Here is a 24,688-nt window from a genome sequence, read left to right as displayed (position 1 = left end):
CCATCTCCTCCACATGTTATACTGACATGAAAAATATTTGTTAATATCTGTAATAGTGGGTTCTTGGGATAGTGTTTTTAATCCTTTCTTCTATGATGATATTTCAAATGAGCAAACAGAATGTAAAAGAATTAATTTTTACCAATGTCATAAGATGTTCTGTTCAAATTTAGTACTTGTGGTAGTAGTCTCACCATAGCCCTTAGGTAAATATCTTCCTGCAGGTGGTAGAAATGTATTTGACTTCATTGTGTTTCAGAATTTTGGACTATAAATTAGAGATAATGAAAGTTACTCACCAGCCAGTGCAGTTGTGAGGAAAATCCAGTTACTGCCACTGAGACATTCTGAAATGAAAACAGTACTCTATAAATGCTAGGTCTTTATTTTAATAAATGCATGACAACATGGAAATCATAGAAAGTAATCTATTTATTGCTCAACTTGGTACCTTCACTTAATGATACTTTATAGAGAGTAAGATGGTTTTCCTTTGGGAATGCTTTCTTTTTTTGTGCACTGAGAAGAGTGGTTTTGTAACCACTGTTATGTTTAACTTGAAGGCTGTTAACCAGTATCAACTAGCTATGAAAGTCTTGTTGCCCATTTCTGTAATTCATTGTAATGTGTTGAAAAAATACATTTATGGTTAATTATTTGTAGTTCTTTATACAACTCCATTTGAATCTTCCTATACTTGGGCTTATACATTTTGTATATAAAAACTGATTTCTCCTTGTTTTTGGTTGTTACTCATGTCTTGGATATAAATAGTTTCGGCAATATTTTTTGGAGGGTAAACAAACTACAGTTTATTTACCACAAGTTTTCTGAGTTTGGGGCTACTAGCCTTCCCCTCCTTCTTGAGTATAAAATAATGTGTAATATTATATTCCAAGTCCAGTAAGAGAAATGCAAAGAGTGAACTGAAACCTTTTAAAACTAAAACCTTCTATGCCAAGTCACAGAACAACAGAACAAACCCCAAATTAAAATTTAAAAAGCTTCAACTGTGGAGCAACCAAGTCCTCAAATATTATGTAATCTGTGTTTTAAAAACTGCTTGCTTAACAAGCAGCCAGCCAATTCGTAATTCCACAAGCTTTACTTTTTAATCCCATTAACATATTTAGAAGGCACAGGTGCCTTTCCTAGAGACCACCCACCCTACTCCAGGACAAGAAAGATAGCCTTAACAATGACCAGCATAGTTCCCTTAAGCCCAAACTGATTTGGAAAGATTAGGAGTTCATGTATCAAAAAGTAATAAAATACTTTCTAAAAGAATTATATCACCTAAAGCTTTTCTTCAGTTATCATCCTAAAATTTATAGAAATAAAAGAAGTCCAACAATAATTGTGCAGAAGAAATGAGAGAAGGAAAGATTTAAGGGACCCTAAGGTAGAGTGCAGGAGAAATATACTTGAGAGAGCCAAAAGTCTTAAGTATCTAACATATTTGCATATGAAAGTTAATGAAGCTCACCAAAGTGGCCTGCCAAAAATTGTTTTTCAATGAGCAATATGCCACAATGACCACTAAGAAGCAACTCTATCAAAGTATAAAATTATCTTCTGAAATTTGCTGCTTTAATAGAGAATGAGATAATAAATACTTTCTCATCAAATGGGAAGAAACACCCAGTACTAAGAATTGGAATATTCCTGTACTCAAATTCTCATCTTGGAATTACTTGAATGTCTTACTGCTTACCTATGTAAGCTCTGAAGGATCAGCCGCAAAAGGTGCCAAACCAGCTCATGGACACATAGAATGTATTTATGAAGTGACTACTATGTACCAGGCAAAACTAAAGTAACTCTGCTTGAAGAGCTAAGCCAATGATTGAGGTTTTTGTTGCAGTATTAGATAATGCCTCTCATTGCTGTCAGCAATAATGAAAAAAGGAAAATTTAGGGGTAGAGGATTTAGGAATATTAGAAAATGTTTAAAAATCTTACATTCTTCCAGCTTTAGGAATAGCAAAGTTAGATTTTTCCAAACCTTCCTAAACATGAATCCCAAATTAAAAAGAAAAATATGAAATAGCTTATGCATTACAGGGGCTTGTAGTTGCAACAGGAAACAAAGGCTGAGTGGGCTCAGTGGGTACATGTTGGACCTTGAAAGGATAATCCTGCCCTTCCCTTCTGTAGTTCTTTGGAAGCTATTTTGATAAAGCGGGGGAGGGGAGTTCAGAAATTTTCTTCAACTTCTTTTATAGCCAGATGCCTCTGGGTTTTGTTGATGTTGTTGTTTGCTTTTAGTTTTGTTGTTATTGTTTTGTCAGTTGTAGGGCTTGAACACAAGGCCTGGGCACTATCCCTGAACCTCTTTGTGCTCAAGGCTAGCACTCTACCACTTGAGCAAAAGTGCTACTTCTGATTTTTGCATGGCCAATTGGAGATAAGAGTCTCATGGGGCCTTTACTTCCCAGGCAGGCCTCAAACCACGATCCTCAGATCTCAGCCACCTGGGTAGCTAGGATTACATCATGAGCTACCAACACCTGGCTTGACTCTGTTTTTGACAACCCCCTCACCCCAAAAAACTCCTTTAAAATGTAAAGTATTTTTAAAATTTTATTTAATTGTATTGTAAAGGTAGTGTGCCCTTCGATAGCTCAGTTGGTAGAGCGGAGGACTGTAGTAGGATTGTGATGTAAAGGTAATGTACAGAGGGGTTACAGTTATGGAAAGAATTGGAAAAAAACATATTAAGTGAACTAACCCAGACTCAAAGAAATATAAGCTCCATGGTTTCCTTCATTTGTAATAACTAGTAGATGTCTAGGACAATCCTAGCAGAGGATCACAACAGCTCAATAGCTACATACATATGACTATATAAAATGATACTAATTGAAATGAACTCCAAGATATGGAAACAAGAGGTGTGTGTGTGTGTGTGTGTGTGTGTGTGTGTGTGTGTGTGTGTGTGTGTGTGTGTGTGTGTGTGTTGCTTTTCCTTGAAAGTGTTTTGTTTTGATACAGGCAACCTATTTGAAAAACTGTTGACTCTAAGTATCTAGAACAACTTCCTGTACATAGACTGACTTCACATAAGAAATAATAAATTAGTTACATATTATTAGTCATGTTAAAATGTCATTATAGAGGTATGACTCAAGTGGTTGAGTATGCGCAAAGTTCTATCAACAGTATCACCACCACCATCCCCCACATGAATCACCTTATATAGAATGTATTTCCTATGTTACATTCATGCTATTATGAATGAGGCACAACTTAAGTAAGCAAAGTTCTTATAACATTAGAAATTATCTGTGACAACTTCCAATAGCAACAAAAGTAGAAATAAAGCTGATTTTTTTTGTGAGAGGGATGCGAATCAGATACCAGCATATAAAACTGGTAACTGGAATTCAAATTCAATTCTGGTACATTAGAAAAATATATGTAAATATGTTCTTCTGATTATACACTATTTTGACCAATTATTATTTTATTTTTTATGCAAATCTCTGTGCTACATATTCTGTGAAGAGAAAAATATAAAAGGGAATTTTTAATAAAAAGTATATATTATATATTACATATATATTAAACTCATTATTCATACAACAAAGATGTTTCCATTTTGTCATAAGAGGTACAATATTCCTAATGATCTTGATACTTCAGTTGTTTCCAGTGAGAGAGCCATATATTCATTATATTCAATAAAACCGAAAAAATAGACAAAACTTTCACTTTTATGTTTGAGTATCTGAATTTTTCTATATAAAGGAATTTTACATTGCATTAGTAAACTCATAAGTAAAACAAACATTATTAGATAGCTTGAATCTTTTTTAAAAAATAAAAAAACTTACCTTATAACTTCAGAAAAATCAAGTCAATCAATTTCTCATGGTTTCAAACTTCCAGAAAATCAAATATGACTTAAAAGAATGACACTGATCACAAATACATGTAGACAAATGCCTCAAATTTCCCACTTATTGTGTAACGGTCTCAGGCATCCTCTCTTCTCCTACTTTTCAACTTCTCTGATGACACTGAAAGCTATCAGAACTATGAGCACACACAATTTCTTTCTAGTGGGTCTCTAACAGTAACTAGTGTTATGCTTTCCATTTTATATCTGTTATATAACTATTTGATAGGGTCACACAAAAGTTGAAGAAAAAAACAAAATTTCAAATATCTCCAAGCTCCCTTATCACAGAAAAAATGCCTGATTCCCAGAAGACATTAGTCAGTTGGTGAAACAAAGTATTAGAATAGGAAAGCAAGACCGATAAATTATATACAAATCTCACTGTGTCCCCATTTAAGCTGGGAAAAAAGTTTCTTTAATAATAAAAAAGCTAGTAGAATAAACAGAGCAGGGAGGGAGAGAAGAAAGGAGGCAAGAAAGAAGAAGGGAGGAGGCAGCGTTAGAGAGACAGAGAAAGAAAAAATTAGAATGCTTTTATTATATATTTAAGATTTAAAGAAAGTACAATGCATCCAAACGTGTTTTATAGTGTACAGTGACAAAAAATTCTAAATGAGAAATCCAGGACCTATAGATTCTTAAATAGATTAACTTTGAAAAGAATTATTATTAGTATTATTACTGTTTTTATTATGCTTAGGTGTACATAGGTGTTACAATTCTACAGATTAGTTTATAAGAATAATGCACGTTGATCAATATCACCCCTTTCTAAAGGAGGAAATGTATCAAAGGAGTATGAATTAAAGGAGTATGAATCCTATTCCCTATTCTAGCATTTAGGTGTTTGCTGTTTCATTAATACTTGGAGTTTGCATGAGAAAATAAAATACAGCCTTAGAATCCAAAAAGCAAGAGTAAAAAGTATGAGAAAGACAGGTTTATATAATGGAACTTTACATAAATATTATATCAGGATACATTTCAAGAGAAAACACGGCCATCTTCTTTATCTTCTATTTTAAAATTAATGCCATGCTTAGAGAGCTGTTGATTTTTCATAAAACAAGTAAAAATGCTTCGCAATGATTTTAGTCTTCAATTACCTGAAAGATTCATCATAATACAGAGGGTCAAAAAGTCCCGTTTTATAGCAAGTTAAAGTTCTGGCAATTGTGGGATGTTATGCTGCCGTCTAGAGCAACTAGAAATGGCCATCAATGTTAGCTCATTCCTTTCTAAACAGTCTAAGAAGAAGGATGAAAAAAAAAAACTGTAAGTTTTCCCATCTGTTATTTCCGTTTTTCTTTTTTTCATTTTGGCTGTGGAAAAGTAAAATTATGCAAGAGCTTTTGAATGTAAAGGCTGTGTGTGCTTTTTCCCTTTTTGTCTCTGTGTACTGGTTATGTGATGTTGCGTAACGGGAGGACTGAGTAGGCGGTTAGCGTTTACTATTGATTTACACTGTGCCATCTAATGAATTCAGAACACTAAGAGCAAAAGAGTGCAGGAGGGGGAGGGAGGAAAAAAGAAAAAGAGGAACACAGAGAGAGAAAAAAGAGGGATGAAGGAGAATGGGAAGTATATGTTTAGAGAAATAATTTTAATGCTTGGTATAAGTTTACTTTTATTTAGTTATGCTCAGACCTTTAGTTTATTGTTCAGGTCTCAGAAAAAATAGATTTAAGCTAGTGAATCTAATAATTCCAATCCTATTTCTAATGAGAATTATTGTTTGAAAGTACTAAGATGTCAAATTATTTAAAAGCAATTCCACTAAATGGTCACACTTTTCCATCTGTGACAGCCTTTGGTATGGTCCAACTAGTTTTCCTAGTTGCAAATATTATTTGCAAGATATACAGATTGTTACTACGGCAAAAAGAAATATATTCCATTTTATGTGTTGCCTTTGAAAATACATTAAGAGCACATTCAGAAATCTTTGAATAGGTTTCATGTCAATTTGGAAGAAGATACACTACAGATTATTTGGCTGAACAGAACAGCTGGATATAAGATAGACAAAAGAGAAATTAGCAAAATCAGGAAGGATCCTAAACTGGTAAATAATACTTATAGATAACTGAATCCTACACATTGGTTTGTGGAGAGCTTTCAACTTTCCATCAAGATGAAGATAGGCATTCCTAGCTCTTGAAGGCTACTTAGTGTTTCCTCTATCATGCAATGAATCCCCAAAGGTTGGGCCAGAACATAGTGGGGAAATTTGATTCTGTCTACAGTTACAGGACCCTCCTATACCTGAGTTTTTAGATTTCATAAGCTAAAACAACTAAGATGAGAAAGAAAAATGGAAATTATCTTTAGTTAGCAGACAGCAGACAGAGGGCTGGCCAGGGGACTTGTTTCCTTTCTGAATGTATGTTTGTAAGTGCCAACTAGGAAAAACACACACACACACACACACACACACACACACACACACAAAACCAGGATGTAATCCAAAGAACAAGTATAGAATTGATTTCTGATCATCCAACTCCTCTTTTCACCTGTTTTAGCTTAGAAAGTATGAAGTGGCAGGGCGCCGGTGGCTCACGCCTGTAATCCTAGGTACTCAGCAGGCTGAGATCTGAGGATTGAGGTTCAAAGCCAGCCAGGGCAGGAAAGTACATGAAACTCTTATTTCCAATAAAACCACCAGAAAACCAGAAGTGGCTCTGTAGCTCAAGTGGTAGAGCACAAGCCTTGAGCTGAAGAGCTGAGGAACAGTGCTCAGGCCCAGAGCTCAAGCCCCACGACTGACACCAAAAAAAAAAAAAAAAAAGTATTAAGTGAAGCTCTGCTCCACCCATCTGTCAAGTATACTTTAAAAGATAAATGGTGGTAGCACAGTTCTGCATTTCTAGTACCTAACAACAACTAGCCCCTTTTCCATGCTCAGTAAATATTTGTTAAAACTATATATTAAAAAAAGACACATCTTTATAGGAAAAGTATACTAGAAAAGTCTCAGAAACACATAGCACAATGTTTCACAGGAAACTTTTAGGCTATATTAATATCATTTATCTGCAGGCAAAAGAATGAGGTAAAGGAAACATCAGGCTATTAGTTGGGGTCAGTTGACTTCAGCTCCATTTTATTAGAAAAAAATAGCTCACTAAAAATTATAATACTGATAATATCAGCAAAGTTTGTGTTCATTTCCACCTGTCATTTTGGCTACTTTTTCATTTCATTTCTGGGCACTGAAAAAGCCCTTTTAATTTTCATGGACACATTCTAAAGGAAAAGTCATGGGATATCAACAAAACTCATCTTTTAAAAATACTGAGAAGAATGTAGCCATTTTGTGTTGGGAGAGAATATGGCTTTTTGTTGAAGGGTAATGCAGGTTCAGTTTTGATTAGGTTATGCAAATTTAAATTAATAGAAGGGCAACCAAGAATGTACTGATTTCCATTTTCTTGGTTAAACAGGAATTTTATGAGAAAAATAAATTCTGGATTAAAAAGTCCTAAATGCCATCTATGAGTTAATTGGAGAATAAGACCTTTAGAAAAAGAATTGCAACTTCTATTTCTCCAAAATTTCAGTTGAAGATTCAATGAAAAGCATAGTCAGCAGCATACTGCTTTTTAAAAATAGAACTCTCATTAACTCTCAAGGACTAAACACATTAGAGTTAAAAGTTTTCAAAAAGGTGGTTTTGTTTGTTTGTCTTTAACTTTGGCCATCTGGTTAAATCAATCAAGTTCAGCAACTTTCTTTATCAGGCATCCTGTTGGGATATCAACAAGATCATGCCCTGTGCATGATCTAAGCAAATTCTAAAAGAATTTGCTTGCCCTCCTCAATTTTACAAATGAAGATTCTGATGCTCACAATTAGTTTTCTCAGGAGCATACATTTTTGAAACAGAACTAGGACTAATATCTAAAGCTCACAGTTTATTTTACTATAACCAAGACTAAATCAAAGTGTATAAATTGAATTTTATTTTAAATGCCATAGGGAAAGATTTTAAACAATTCTTTTGTAAGGTGAGAAACCCTTACATTAGGTAACATTTTCTATCTTGAGCATGAGTCTACCTTTAAATTTTTTGCTTCTCTTCTTCCTATCCTCATGTTTTCAATCTTTGCAGAGTGCTTATTTCCTCTCTTCTCACTTCCACTTTGTGCCTAGCTCATATATCTCCCCTGCATTCAAATTCTCCCCCTTTTCACACTTTTAGTCTGCTTTACCAACTTTTATTTACTTTTTAAATTTAATCCTTTTGATAATATTCTGATAACCTCAGGATTCATAAAGGAAGAAAATGGTGAAAATTAAGTACTATTTAATAAATTACACTTTGTATGAACTTGAAATTAAGAACAGCAGCAAGATATTGAACACTGAGGGCAATCTATAGCTGTCAGGTTTCCATCTAGAATACTACTGCTATTGAGAGCTTTGAATTGTCTTGTTTTTACACAGGACCCTGTGTAAAGCTAGAAAGCAAAGGCACTTGATCTAGGCCAATCATTTTCTACTAACTATAGCATCTTACTTTCCCTCTTCTTTGCATTCCACAAATACATATATTTGAGGAGTTAAGAAGAAATCCCAGTGGCTTAATGTGGCTTAATGATATAGACCAAACTCTCAATTCCAACAAAAATCAGAGATAAACACTAAAATTGCAGTTATATAGAAAATGAAAACTTTGACTCTGGAAAGAGGTCTCTAGATAGCTGAATCACGGCTGTCAAAAACCTTGTAATTAAGATTGTGTCATTGTTTCCATTATGAACCTAACTCTTATGGGGGCTTGTATAATTCAGCTAAGATGATTAACTCTAGGCTGAAATGCAGCTCCAACTATCTTAGAATGGGAGTTTCTTTTATTTCTTCCTAGTCCATAAAAACCAAATCATACAGCAGCCATTCAGCATTTTCAGTAACATTTATATTCAAACTTCATTTCTTTTCCTAAAAAGGGGAAGTCCTAATCATAAACTGACTCGGCATCTACTGTAGAATAAAAGTCATTAACCTAGTATAGGAATGAACAATAAAAGGTTTGCCTGACCAGGCTCCCATGATTCACATCTGTAATCTTAGCTACTTAGGAGGCTGAGATCTGAGGATGGCAGTTTGAAGCCAGCCAGGGCAAGAAAAGTCCCTTGAGACTCTTATCTCCAATTAATCACAGAAAAAGTGGGAAGTGACACTGTGGCTCAAGTGCTAAAGCATTAGTTAACCTTGAGCAAAATAGGAGCTCAGGGACAAAGCCCAAGTTCAGAGTGTGTCACAGGATGGGCAAAAAGAAAAAAAAAAGATTTTCCTACTGTCTCTGAAGAGTTAATGTCCATTATTTTATTCCACTTGATTGACATGAATACGCTCTAGCAACTTTTTGTTGAAAGGTTTTCTATTTCTACTAACTTATCTTTGTAGAAAACATTACTATGTATAAAAGGAAGGTTTATTTGTTTGTTTTAATGGTTTCCTTAGCTCTCCTCTAAGATATTCCCCAAGGTCTCTTCCCACTGGTAACTTGAGTTAATAGAAAAGCAGGCAGTTTGAGAACTGTGGCCTATACAACTTGCTGATAAGCCAAAATCTGCCAGAGAACAAAACGGAGACAGATTATCAAAGAAAGGGGGAAGTTAGAAGGAAAAAGAATGAGAGTAAAACAAACTGGACACTAAATCTTCGGTGTGAGGAACTTTTAGGATACAAATAGGAGATTCACCTATCAGAAAGCCATCTTCAAGGAGTCCAATTCTCCTTATTCAACCTAAGGCCAAGCTCAGTAGTGCCAAAGGCTGCACAGGATGGGCTTCAGTGTTGTTTCTTGTGGTATATCTAGTCCAGGTGTTCTTTTTATCTACCATATCTGTCTTCCAACAAACTTGCTTATCACTTTTATTATGTTTGCTTTTTGCCTGAATTCTTCTCTTGCCAGACACAAAATCAGAGTCAAGTTAGCTGTTCTAAATTGCTGGTTGAACATATCTGGTGCATTGGTTTGAGATTTAGGGATGAAGCATGTATTTTTCTTATTTGGATTCACTGAAATGTAAAAATGGGTAACTATAATTTAAAAACTCCCTTGCTACTATTTTTCTAGCGTTAGTAACCTTATCTCTAGCAATAGCTACAGTATGATACTATGTCACAATGGTCAAGAGGTATAGGGTAGAAAATTGTAGACATACATTCAAATTAATGTTCTAGAGGAAACAAATATTTATTGAGTATATACTATATGCCACATATTCCATTAAAATTATTTTATTTAATACATTGTGAATTAGTACTAAACAAACCTTTATAGACTGGCAAGCTAGTTATAGCAAGGTTATTATTCTGCCTATGGACAAAGAGCTAGTTTAAAAGTTGTGAAGTAAAAATCTGAGGCAGGACTTGGAGGCCAACATACACCTCAGTGCATTATGACATGAGGAGCAAAATATGAAGTCATTTAACCAGAATTCTCTATTATGAGAGTCACCTTATATTCCACGTAGGAGGTGGGAAGGGCAAATAAGTCTTAAAAAGAGTCAGGTTCTTGCTTTGTTTTTAGTCCTAGTGTTGTTTATTCAAATGCAAATGTCTTAATGCATATTTGGAAAATGTTCTTGGTATCAGAAACACACAATCTCCCAGAGTTCATTAAATTGGACTAGACATTCTAGTGTTTGGAAAAGATTCCTTTAAAAATTTATATGATGATAGTTTAAAAAATATATGCATAAAAAATCAGATGATTAATACATTAACATTTGAGTCTGTATACAGGTTAACTGTTTTTTTTTTTACTAACGAAAATATTTGGCAAGTGCTATAACATAATTGGATTTTAGTCTTAAAATGTTTTAGGCAAAGTAGGTCATAGTGATTTAGTCTACATTTTGTGTGTATTTATGGGTATATTTGCAGAGATAGTTTTACCATGCTAATTTGGTAGTCATTATTTTCCCAAAGTCCTTACTGAATCTATTTATATAGATGCTTTTTTTGGTCAGTTGTGGGGCTTGAACTCTGAGCCTGGGCACTGTCCCTCAGATCTTCAGCTCAAGGCTAGCACTCTACAACTTGAGCCGCAGCGCCATTTCCGGTTTTCTAGTGGTTTCTTGGGGATAAGAGTCTCATGGACTATCTTGCCTGGGCTGGCTTTGAACTGTGATCCTCAGATCTTAGCCTCCCGAGTAGCTATTACAGGCATGAGCCACTGGTGCCCGGCAGATGCATTGGTTTGTTATAAATAAAGACTTGTTAAAGATAACATTAGTAATCATAAGGTAAATCACATGTTTTTAAAAGTCTACAGTCTGATATACTGTATAATTTATAAGTTTATGATCATAAATGTATTCTTTCAAAATAATCTATACTCCATTTTAAGGATAATAGAGTCTGTAGGGAATGAAACTTATACAGCTTTGTGTGTGTGTGTGTGTGTGTGTGTGTGTGTGTGTGTGAGAGAGAGAGACCATTTGACACTGAAAAAAAAAACAATTTTGCAAACCCTAAGTTGGTGAAGAACTTGACTACTCACAGTTGTAAGAGAATAATGAACAGTTCTTTAGGCAGCATCAATCATTCCTCAACTTTTAATGAACCCTTGTTGTTTCCCCCTTCCTGCCTTATTTTACACCTCAAGTCTAATCTCAGATTGGGAACAGAAAGAAACCTTCACTTGTGGTTTAGAAGTAGCATGAGGGAGAGAATTAAAACATACTCCAGGCTTTCCTCTCCCATCTCTACCAGAAAGAGCTAGGGTAAACTCAGTAATGGGGGGGGGGAGGGGGGGAGAGGTTGGGGAAGAAAAAAAGTAGAACAGCAGCAGAAAATCATTTTGACAGTTCTGTGGCACTGACAGAAGCAGCCTGTGTCTGTGTACATGTCCAGGGGTCTCATCACATTTTAGCTTCTCTAGATGATTTTGTACCAAAGCTGGGGAAGAGATGAGCTCTGTTAAGGAACTAGATGTGGTTCATGGGGAATAAGGATACATTTCTTAAAACAAAAAGTTTAAACACATGGCCAACATATAACTTGCAACAGTAAAATATAAATTACTCAGTTAACTTGAACCAGCTAAAAATAAATCACAACATCTTCTTCACTAAAACAAAACAAAATAGAGCAAAAACTCACAACCAATTATTTTGACTGGTGAGAACAGACAGTGATATGAAAGTAACAGATGGAAGCCCATTTTTACTCATACAACACACTCACTAAACACAACTGCAAGCGTCCCCACGACAATAACTTAACAATGGGGACTCTGGCCTGCGTTTCAAAATAGCTCCTTTGGGTGGGTTTCCTTAAAGACTTCAGAAGGGCTTGTGAAAAATAAGGCAGACAGAAACCAACTCATCTGTCCAAATCCAAAAACACAAGAGGGCTGCAAATCAAAGCCTGTGGACAAAAGGGATCTAGGTATCATCCCTGCCCCAAATCCTTTCTCAAGACTTGAGTTCATTTTCTTTTCTTATTTAAATTTTTGTTGTCAGATAGTATCTTTAGGAAAAGTGACATATCTTTACTTTTAAATTAAAACAACTACACTACCTAGTATCTACAATTTTCATAAATCAAATAATTAAAAGTAATAAATCTTCCTTTTAGTTTCTTCTCCAAGTTGTAAGAAAGGCTTTTTCTTACCTTATGTGATGCTTTCTGATCTGCCAGTGTCATTCAGTCAATAATTTCAATGTCAGTTACTGATTTTCGACTCTTATTACAAAGACTTTAAGCAATGGTGAAATGGTACTGATCTGCTCGCTTTCTCTCTATATAACGTCTATATTTATATACTTATGCTTCTATTTGGATCTATATTTATCTGCTTTATCTGCCTACAGTGCATCTGTTTCTCATACACACAGACATATATTTATATATATACACACATACTGTATATATATATGTTATATATAAATACACATACCACAAAAATATGAATGTATGCTAGTGTGCTTACTTCAGCAATCATGTAGGTACACAAATACTCAGAAAAATGACAAATATGCAAAGAACATAAATACATGTAAACATACTTGTATGGGGCAAACAACACCCTTTTTGCCACACATGACCATGGGCCTTTGAGACTTACACAATGCTCTATGACATGTCATTGATTAAGCTGACCAATAAAAATAATCTGCTTAAAGCAAAACTACATAAATAAATAGAGATCATAAATTCTAACTCACTCATTTTGTACATGAGAAAACAGAGCAAATCACAAAGGGTTTACAGCTTTCTGGACATAGAATGAGAGTCTCTGTGCCTCTAGGTAACAGTTCTTTCTACTGTGCTAAAATGGAAATAATGAAACATTCTTTTCAAATTCATTTACTCTTCTTTTTCCTTCTCTCTCTCTCTCTCTCTCTCTCTCTCTCTCTCTCTCTCTCTCTCTCTCTCTCTCTCTCTCTCTCTATCTCTCTCTCTCTCTCTCTCTCTCTCTTGACCTAAGACATATATCAACCAGCATTCACTGATGGTCAAGCATTGTTCTAAATATTTTATATGTCTTATTGCATTAATCCATACAATATCTATATAATGTAAGTATTACTAATAACCCCCAGAATTAAAATATCTCGGACTCAGTAACTCAAACAACTCAGCCCCATCTATCTAACTAGTAGGCAGAGGGCTGAGCTGTTGTGATGTTCAAGGCTGATATTTTATAAATGAACATAATGCCTTCTTAATACACATCTGAATGTCATTATCAACCCCTATCCACACCCCCAGAGCCTAACAATCTTAAAAGTTTAACAACTTGTCTATTTTAGGACATATAACAAGCTGAAGCAGAGGTCTGTCAGACTAAAAAAAATAATAATAAAGGGAAGGGAGGCAAGTAGAAGTTACAAATCCCTAGCATGCAACCCATGCCCTCCACTAGAGAATGAAAATATGTAAAACTCAGGCCAAAAAAATTACCCCCAGGGTAGTCTTACATGATTTAAAGTCTTAATAACTTTTCATTTATGAACAGTTTATATCTTTTTCATCAAAGGATTACAGCAAACTGATAATATTGATTCAGATGGGATGTAGGGGCTCAAGAAGGCAGAAAGGCAAAAGGAACAAAGAGCCAAACCCCAACTCTTTCTCATTTCTTCATCTTCCCCCTAAAAAATTATCCATCAGGAATTACACAGCAGTATCCCAAACTGGCATTTCCCCCCACTTTATGGTTAAGGACAAATTCAGAAAAGAAAATGGTGTCTATATATAGTAGACAAATCTCTTCAGATGGTAGCCGTTTGTGAGTCATTCCAACATGGAGAAGGTTTAGAGTGGTGAATGTAAAATGCAGTGTCAGGAGTTGCCATGTGGTAGTGGAAAACTCCCTGGGGGTATACTCTATCTGCAACCAGAGCTCAGACATTACACCAATCCAGACATGCTGCTCTTCCTCTGTGATATACTGATATTTACTCTTTATTGTGAATTAAATCCAAGTTATAAAAACAAGTTTCAGACATTGTCCCAAATGCTAAATTTTACTTAACTCTTTCAAAACATCACGTAGACCCTCTCTCACTATCTTTATATAGAGAAAGTTGATGGCTTTGGCAGACAGTTATTCTTGAATTTCAATCTTAAGTTTTTACCTTATTTATGACAGAGCTCTTTGCATGTTACTTAGACTCCTTAAATGTTGTAGGAACAATGTGAGGATTAGAAAGAGGTACTCAAGGCCCAATGTCTTCCTTATGAACAAGTGCACTGAGTATTATATATTAGTATGTTTAGGAAGGACATTTGGATGTATTATATAAATAAAATATAGCATAAATGACATAGAATCTTCCAGGAACAACAGAAGATAGAAGAGAATTTTTTATGCTGGTTTAATCAAAGGCAAACTTTGGCTTATTGGGTATGTTCTGATGAAGACAGACATAAAGGCAGTTACTCATGACACACATTTTCTGTAGAAGACCTTAAGGCATTTACCATGGCTTTTGTGATTTCTGGTACTCTCTTTTAAGAGTTAGGCAAAACAAAGCTCTGAGAAACAGCCCCCAAATCAATAATAATAATGAAAAAAATCACCAGCAGGGGTGAGTAGAAGTTCTGTCTTTTAACATCTAAATCCCATAGTGTCCAGCTGAGTAATAACTGCCGCAAGGTCACAGATACAAAAGGGCCACGCTTTCCCCCCAAAGACTCTTGGAGATTATTTACTGAGGCCAAAACTATTAGGTAATGCTGTGTACATCTGCTGAGATAACAAGGGTGAGCCAGGGTTAGGTCAGGGTTTTGGGTTAAAGAGGTGGAGTGGGGATTGGGTTTCAGATCAAGTGATGAGAACAGTCTAAGAAGACGCTATGCAGTATTTAATAGAAGAGAAAAGCAAAAGAGGAGGCAACCAGAGCCCAGAGAATTCAGGGAGAGGAACACAGACCCTGTGCAGCTCAGGAGGGTAATCCCTCCTCGGTTCATGTACACTGAGAAGGAAACTACAACTACCAAAAGCCTAGGTTGTGGCATAAATCCTGCTATCCCAATAACACACACAGATGTTCCACCATTGCTTTCTTTTATGCACATTTTAATTAAGAGATCAGAATCAGGCATTAAAATGTTATTAAATGGCTTGTTTACATTTTCACTATATGTCATTTATTATGCATCTTCAGAAGGACTACTTAGAATTTTTATGTCCCTGCTACAATTGTCCTGCTACCCTATACCCTATTCAGTTCCTCATTGTGAGTGTGGAGTCTTTTCAGTTCAAGCAGTAGGACATGCACCCTCACTCCTGTTGCTCTTTAATAACCCCTATCTCCCATTGCTCCCACTGGCAACTTGATAACACTACAGTTCTCCAACATGGCAAGAAGTCCCAGGTGCACAGCAACCTTTCTGAATTTACACGAGGCCAAATAGCTCCCATTGTCCTCAAGAAAATAAGCCAGGCTCTTTCCCTAAGCACTGGAAAATCTCAAGAACTCCAAGCTACCACAAGGAGAAATCTGATCTCCTATGAGCTGCGCAGACTCCCTGGAGTGGACACAGTGGGAAAAGTGGAAACAAGTAGGGTTTTTTTTTTTCTGTTTTGTCTCCCTCTGCCCCCCTTACTCTTTCCTTTGTCATTTCTTGTCACTTTTGTCTACTTTTAATCCTAAAGCAATTAAAAAATTATTGTAAAGATGCTATACAGAAGGGTTATAGTTACATGAGTAAGGCAATGAGTCCATCACTTATGGATCATTGCTACCCTTTCCCTTGTTGTTGTCCCACTATCCCTTCCTTTCCCTAACCCCATCCCCACAAGTTGTAAAGTTCGTTTTCAATATACTGTCCTTGGGTCTCATTGTTGCAATGGGTCATCCTGTGTCCTTGTTTCACCATTTTGTTATTCCCTTTCCCATTCCCAGATTAGATAAATGTATATACAAGGTGAAAGGTACCAAAATCAATACAGTGACAACAAGGGATATACCATAGGGGGAAGAATATACAAAGTAAACAAAAAAATCACTAGTACATTTAAAAGAACAACAACAAAGACAGAACTTTTGTGTCCATATCTTTGCGTTGATTTCACTTAACATCAATTTATATGATCATAAGTACATAACATTTGAGCTTTTCAGCTCAACTGATAAGATTTTCCTATACATACACTAATTATTGAAAATAAGGGAAACCATGGGGCCTAAATTTCTTTGGGACTAGCTTACTTCACTTAATACAATTTTTTTTTGTCTTTCTATTTCCTAAGAAATGGGGTGATATTGTTCTTTCTGATGGAAGCATAGAATTCCACTCTGTGTTGTGTGTGTGTGTGTGCGTGTGCGTGTGTGTGTGCGTGTGTGTGTGTGTGTGTGTGTGTGTGTGTGTGTGTGTGTGTGTGTGTGTGTGTGTGTGTGTGTGTGTGTGTGTGTGTGTGTACATTTTCTTGTTCTGGTAGCTTTCGTATGGCCATGTTTCTCTTCATTTGGGTATATGCCCAAAAGTGGGATTGCTGGTTCATAGGGGAGCTCTTTATGTGTAGTCTTTTCAGGAACCTTCATACTGCTTTCCAGAATGGTTTACACTCCCACCAACAATGCATTAGGGTTCCCTTTTGGCCACATCCCCTCCAGCTTCTGTTGTTATTAGATTTCTTGATTATGGCCATTCTAACTGGGGTGAAGTGGAATCTCAATGTTGTTTTGATTTGCATTTCTTTTATGGCTCGGGAGGTTGAGCATTTGTTCATGTGTCTATTGGTTATTTTTATTTCCCCTTCAGAGAAGTTTCTCTTTAAGACTTTGGTTCACTTGTTGATGGGGCAGTTGTTTCTTTGAGAATTTGTTGTTGGGGGGATTTAATTTTTTGAATTCTAAGCATATTTTAGATATGAGGCTCTTGTTTGTCATATAGCCAGTGAAGATGTTCTCCCGATCCGTAGGCTTTCTATTGATCTTGCTAGCTATGTCCTTTGCCATGCAGAAGCTCTGCAGTTTCATGTAACCCCATTTGTCCAACCTTTCTTTTGATTTGTTGTATTTTTGAGTCTTTATTAAGACAATTTAGGCCTGTGTTAAGGAGCCCCAGAGTTTCTTCTATTCCTTCCTGTAATGTTTTCAGGGTGTCTGCTTTTACTTTGAGGTCTATGATCCATTTGGAGTTGATTCTGGTTCAGGGTTATATATAAGGATCTAATTTTAGTTTTCTACAAGTGTTGGACCAATTTGCCAGCACCATTTACTGAAGAGGCTGTCTTTCTTCCATTCTATTTTTCTGGCTCTCTTATTGAAGATTAGGTAGCTATAGGTCTGTGGGTTCATTCCTGGGTCTGAGGTTCTTTTCCATTAGTATTCAGGTCTGTTCTTGTGCTAGTACCAAGCTGTTTTGATTACTATGGCCTTGTAGTACAGTTTGAAGTCTGGTATTGTTATTCCTTCAGCACTGTTCTTTCTGCTAAGGATTATTTTTGCTATTCAGGGTATTTTATTGTTCCAAATGAAATTTTGGATTGCCTCTTCTATTTCATTGAAGAATGAGTTGGGATATTGATGGGTATTGCATTGAATTTGTATATAGCCTTTGGCAGTATTGCCATTTTCACGATGATATTCCTCCCTATCCAGGAGTATGGGAGTTTTTCCACTTCCTTAGTTCTGCTTTAATTTTCTTTTTCAGGTTTTTAAAGTTTTCATCATAGAGGTCCTTCACTTCTTTAGTTAAGTCCTAGGTATTTTATTTTTTGTGGGGCTATTACAAAAGGGGTTGCTTTCCTGATTTCAGCTTTCCTGATTTCATTATTGGCATATAGAAAAAACCATTGATTTTTGAGGGTTACTGCAATTTTTGAGCTCTCTGTATTATTCTATGGTTGAAATAAATCCCTACACATGCCTTCTTCTTGCAGATTCTACAGATATCAGGACTATAATCCATTTACATGTGTAGCTCAGAGGTGTCCTGTTGTCTGTCTGTATCATATGGTGGACTTAACCCCAGGGCATTGCCCTAGAAGCCCACAGTTTAAAATATACCTTAATGAATCAGGATACACAGAAATGAAAGGTCTCATAGGGAAGGCCTTATATCTCATGCATACTGGGTTCAGTGCCTAGCACACTGAGAGTGCTTGATGAATTCAAGTAAAAGATATCTCCTTCCTTCTTTCCTTCCCTTCCCTTCCTTTCCCTTCCCTCCCTCCCTTCCTCCCTCCCTCCTCTCTCCCTCCCTTTCCTTCCCTTCCCTTCCTCCCTCCCTCTTCTCTCCCTCCCTCCCTCCCTCTTTTCCTTCCTTCCTTCCTTCCTTCCTTTTTCTCTCTCTTTCTCTTTTTCTCTCTTTCTTTCTTTTTTTTATTGTGAAAATACTGTACAGAGGGGTTACAATTACATGGGCAAGATAATGAGTACATTTCTTATCAAGCATTGTAGCCTCCTCCTTTGTTTCCCATTCCCATTCCTTCCCATCCTCCTCCCACCCCCACTTTCTTTCTTTCTTTCTTTCTTTCTTTCTTTCTTTCTTTCTTTCTTTCTTTCTTTCTTTCTTTCTTTCTTTCTTTCTTTTCTTCTCTTTCCTTTCTTTCTGTCCATCTGTCTCTTTATCTCTTTCTCTCCCCCTCCCCTTCTTGTCTATTGTCTATAGTCTAGGATAAACAGAAGACAGGGCATAAGAAAGAGACATATTCTAATCTTACTGACACTTGATATTATTTAAACTGTTTCATTTGTAGCACAAATGACTTACATAAATGTTTTGATTACTGTTAAGCATAACCTTGATGTAAGAGTAACTTAAGTCTGCTACAAGAGTGTACCAGAGGAGTTAGAGAAGAGCAGTAGTATGGCTTTGAATTACTCCTTATGGGAAGGAATCCTTAAGATGTTGCCAACAGAAATCAAAGTTGGTACAGTGCTCTAGACTGCATCTTAGAAAAATGTGTCAAAAACTTAAAAGGATATGAATACTATGGCTGACCCAGAAATTTCACCTATAACAACTAAGTAAAGGAGATAATCAATAATCTATATAAAACCCTTTAAAAGGTTTATAATGGCAGTCCTCCTTCTGCTGTCTTTATAAAGAGTTCAAATTCTAAGATCTTAAGGGTTTCAGGCTGTTTAGTTATAATAGATACTGTGCCTTTTAAATAAACAAGTCTTTAATAGCCTTGTGATTTTAATCTTAGGCTTCTCCTTAGAAAAAATACCAGTAGACTATGAGTTAATGATGAGGAATGTTAAGAATTTGGATGGGGCTTTTACATCCATTTTTCCATAGTCCTAATTCTGCTTTCATCTTAGGCTTCTAGTATAAAGTGATATCACTACATAGTACTGCAAAATACTTTGAGACTTTCTGATTTCCAAACTGCTTATTTCACTATTGTTATCTCTGCTGCAGAGATGTTGGTGCAACAGAGGATAAACAGCAGGGTCAGTCACTCAGGAAAAATCATCTTACGTGAGACAAGGAGGCTCTTAATTCAATGTTGTCTAATCTATTCTTCAGTATTTGGTGTAGTAATTATAAGACTTTCATACCTACATTTCCTTGTAAGAGATGCTACTCCTTCCATGGCTCTTAGTCCTACGTTCACATTAGTAATATGGGATGGTACAAGATGTCATAAAAGAGAGAGAGAAAATGGAGAAGCCATGACAGGCCACAGGTAGTAGTTTCAAGTTATTTAAACAAAACAACACAAAAAAGGATATGTGGTCTGTAAATACTAAAAGCAAAGTTAGGCAGAAATATGGACAAAAGTTGAGCCATGATACTTAAGGACAGAGTCAAGATCCATGTTCCTGCCGTAAGAAGAAACAACTCTTCCTGTAAGTCTAGCACATGCAATCCATGTAAAAATACTAACCCTAAGAAACAAAACAGAGCTTTGAGAAGGCAGAAACAGTCTCTCTTTGAGAGAGATGAATGATATATAGGCATCTATATTTTGAACTCCCAAAAGAATTCTGAAGTACAGGAGAGCTAAGAACTAATGAGCTACTAGGTAAGTTCAAATCCCTTAGTGTGAGTTAGCTTTTATAAATTCATCTATCTTAACCTTATGAACATAACTTCTGCTCATGCTAGGTCAGGCTCTTTGCTACTCCGTCTTGATCCCTCACAGAGTGAAAGCTTGTTTCTCCCTCTATATATCTGCTTGTAATTTCTCTTTATTTGGGATGCCTTTCTGATTCTACTGCTTGTTAAAATCTTCCCCAATTTCTAATACATGTTCCACTTTTACTTCCTTTCTAATTTTTCCCACATTAAAAACAGAATAGTTTTCTCTTTTATCATTATGGAAATAATATTATTTGTATGTCATATACCTCATATGATCACAAATTGTGTAAGTCCTCAGTAAGTGCTCCTCTGTTCTTGTTAGTACCTCGTTGCCATGTACATATGAGTCTTTCAAATATGACAATGAATGAATTCAGCACATGAATATACATAATCAAATAACATAAGGTATGCAGATTTATTTCCCCAAATTACTCTAGCCCCTAGCTCCTCCTCTGAACTCCTATGTCATATATCCAACTGCCTACAGGTTCACTTCCCTTGGATATGAATCTCAAAGTCATTATGCTCCAAAACTAAATCCTGCTCTTCCCTCCCCTCCCCAAACCTATTCATTCTCCAATATCCTCTATAGCTTCCAAGGTGTAAATAATATTAATTACCCTTCATTTACCCTTTTTCCAGTGGCTCAGGTAAAACATCTCTTTCCTTAGTCTTGCCCTCAAAAAAGTCAGAATTGAATCATATTCCATTTCCTCCCCACTGCCATTGCCTGCAAACATAACTGAACTACCACAATAACTACTAACTGCTCCTCCTACCCAACCTTAGCCCTGTTTAGTTACAGATCTCTCGCATGGCATTTGTGATCTGATCTCTGCTTGTCTACATACTAATGCTCATGTCATTGCATTTGAGTCACACATCTCTTGCTCTCTCTGGAAGTTTTCAAGTTTTTCTTACTTTAAGAACTTTATAACATCTCTCATCTCTTTGCCTAAAATATACTTCCTCCGGATCACTAGATGCTTAGTTTCTTTTCATTATTTAAACATTTTCAAATGTATTTTGCACAGTGATTTTGACCCTACCTAGTTTCTTAAAGTCTCACTTTAATACAGTGCATTCCTATTTTCTACATCCTAAATCTGTATTATATTCTTTCTAGATCTTATCATTATTTAAGATGATATATTTTGATTATTTAATTATTGGATGTTTTTCGGTCTAACAAATTCTCTAGTAAATTTCATAGAGGAATATGGTTAATTTCTCACTAGACTGCCAGTAATTAAAACAATATTTGCAACTGTATAGGTCCTAGATAACTAATAAATGACCGAACCTGTATAGAGAAGTGAAGAGTTCCAGTACTTATAAATCTCATCCCAGCCATCTAAACTTAGAAGGTCTTTATTCTTCATGGTGCAGTGAAGATCTGAATTGTCTCAAAAGTCTCTGTTCTTTCCATCTGACTGTGCAGGCCAGTCTGGGCAACTATCTACACATTGTAGTTCATGTCTTATAACACAGATTTATGTGGAAGAATAAAGCCAGATTAGATTGCCAGCTAAAAGTATTATCTCCTTCAGATTTTTCAGAGAAGCGTTTTCCCAGACTATTGGGTTCTGTAGAGTTACACTCCTGATCTGGAAGGGGAATGAGTATCCCTTTGCATTATTTATTTTGTGAAAGTACCAAGTATAGCTCATGCTTGTACTCACTATGTTCAGAACATTACTGAATAGAGTAGAGCTTCAATAAATGTTTATTAAACAAATGAACAAACTGACCTATGAAACAAATTTTTAAGTGCTGTTCTATGTCTAAGCTTTATGACGGCATTACCTAATCTCAGTCAATAAAACAGTTGCCTCAGTTAGACATATGCTATGTAGATGCACTGAAAAGCTCACTGAGAAAGACTATCTATCTTGTATCTACAGTTCTGAGTCTAGTTGTTTTGCCATGAAAGGAGGAAAAGTCCAAAGCAAAGGATAGAAAGGCTGGAAGTCCTGGCAGCAACCAGTAAGTATTAAAGAATGGCCGTCTGGGGGCTGGGAAGGTAGCTTAGTGGTAGAGTGCTTGCCTTGCATGCATGAGGCCCTGGGTTCGATTCCTCAGTACCATATAAACAGAAAGGCTGGAAGTGGAGCTCTGGCTCAAGTGGTAGGGCGCTACCCTTGAGCTGAAGAGCTGAGGGACAGCATCCAGGCCCAGAGTTCAGGCCCCATTATCAGCAAAAAAAAAAAAAAAAAAAAAAAAAAAAAGAAAGAAAGAAAGAAAAAAAAAGAAAAAAAACGAATGGCAGTCTGACATGGTTATCAGATGTTAGGTGATGAAAATCATGCCAGCTAACATATGGATTCCTACCCTGTTTCTTTCTTTTAATTATTATTTTTATTTGAAAATGCTAAAACCAAAGTGCTTACAGTTACATAACTCAGGCCAAGAGTTCATTTCCTTTTGGACAATGTCACTCTTATCCTATTTCTTTAGGAGACTTGAGCTCTATACTTCTTTCCTGATTACAAGGAATCAGAGTTGGAGGTGATTATTTGCTGTGAAATTATGTTCCAGAATATTACTGTTTAGAGTGATAGACACTCAATGCATGAAAATATATACCTTTTTCTTTAATCAGCCTTCTCTTGGAGGCAGGTATTTTGTAAGTGGATACACAAATAGGGTTCCTAACAGTAGCATGTTCATTGAATATGGAATCTTTTTAGATAAAGAAGTACTATCAGAGATAATAAAATATATAATGCAACTACTAAATCAATAGGCCTTAAGAGTATCCCTCATAGTTAGGCTAACCAACTGCCTTGGTTTGTACAAGATTGATGGAGTTTTTGAGATTTGGTGTTTTGTCAAAACAGGGAAAATTTCAGGACAGTCAGGGTGAGCACTTTAATCATATATAACATGCTAATTTGGTTTTCAGATATCCATATTAATCTGTGCAAGTCTGTTTTATAGATACATGTAGACTAGATGATAGGCTAGTATGCATTCTAGGCTATTGATGCAAGAGGAGTAAGAATTAGCCTCTCTGTCTTCACATAATATATGTGTACGTGTTCTTTTGCCTTTCATTTCTTTTCCATTGCCCCTGTATATTATACTTCCTAGTAATTTTTAAGACTGTATGCTTATATTGATTTTATTATAGTCAAAAACATTAAAATTTGGGGAGTGGTAGGACAGTTTTCCTTTGTTCATAAGAAAGGGAAAAGTGAGAAGCAGTAATGGAGACTGGTCTCAATTGACGCATGGATTCTTCTATTTTTCACAACTCCAAGTGTGGTAATTTACGTTGCTGTGTCACTGTGAGGAATTAAAAATTTCCAAACCCAAATGTGCATTTTCTACATATTCCAGAACTAAACACATGCAGATTAAGCTCCAAAGCAAAAAGGCTAAAACTACAGAATTATCCTAGCTCGAATTCTGTTGAGATGTTTTTTAGGAAACAAATTAAAGTCTCCTCATGATCTTTCTGGACTTCTTGCAAGCTTCATCTGGTTTTCAGGCGGTTCCAAAATAGTAGTTGGTATATAGGCATAGAATACCTAGCAGAATCTCTATTACTACAGTCTGAAAACATTGCATTTCCAAACGGTTTACAATGACAGATTTTAAACACTGAAGGACAATGTCTTCTTTCTAAATATCTCTGGACAGTCTTAACAACTAGACCTACTTTTGAGGCTGCATTTCTTTTATGTCTTTTAAATTTAATGATAAAAAGAAATATTTAAATTTATAATACACATGAAACAGTAAAATTAGGGAAAAATTCTATTTGATGTATGGCTGTTTTTTTTTAAGTTCCCATGACTAAAAAGATCAACAGTTAGCTACATTTATAATATTTATGCCTTCCAGACTCAGTGTAATAAATTTCTTGTCTAATAGAAATTTTATAACTGACTTTCATTTACCTGGGAAGCAGGTAATAGAAAGTTTTGGTTGGTTCTTATTCTAAAGAATAGAACTCAAAACAGTTATATTGCAATGAAAAGCAGAGAAGAAAATATCCCTCTAATATGCTACTACCGTATTCCTTTGTGGCTTTTCAGGAAAAGAAACTACTGAAACAAGTAAAGTATAAAAGACTGATAAATCAAAGCCTGAAAATCATATTCATTAGCCCTCTGCTTCATGAAATCCTGGTGCATCCTCTTAACTTTGGCCAAATGCCCAGTGGAGAGAATTCTTCCACAAGATGGACATATTTCAGAGGAAACTCTCATCTTAATTGATGGTTTTAAAAGGCCCAGCTCTATCGTTTCTTTAGGGCTT

At 35.8% G+C, this 24,688-nt stretch overlaps 1 protein-coding gene across 14 annotated transcripts in view; it reads right to left on the bottom strand.

Annotated features, from left to right (window-relative positions):
- Zbtb20 (zinc finger and BTB domain containing 20) overlaps positions 1-24,688 on the bottom strand; it is a 730,255-nt gene that overhangs the window by 359,545 nt on the left and 346,022 nt on the right. For 13 of the 14 annotated variants that reach the window (XM_070030175.1, XM_070030177.1, XM_070030174.1 and 10 more), the window contains one exon: positions 300-347. The exons of the other annotated variant lie outside the window; for it this stretch is intronic. The gene's annotated coding sequence lies outside the window, so the exon portion shown is untranslated. The remainder of the gene's footprint in view (positions 1-299; positions 348-24,688) is intronic. 14 annotated transcript variants of the gene reach the window in all.

Source organism: Dipodomys merriami, unplaced genomic scaffold (assembly GCF_024711535.1).
Source record: "Dipodomys merriami isolate MVZ:Mamm:240054 unplaced genomic scaffold, mDipMer1.0.p SCAF_2, whole genome shotgun sequence".
Lineage (NCBI taxonomy): Eukaryota > Metazoa > Chordata > Mammalia > Rodentia > Heteromyidae > Dipodomys > Dipodomys merriami.
This window is presented reverse-complemented; position numbering and strand designations above follow the sequence as displayed.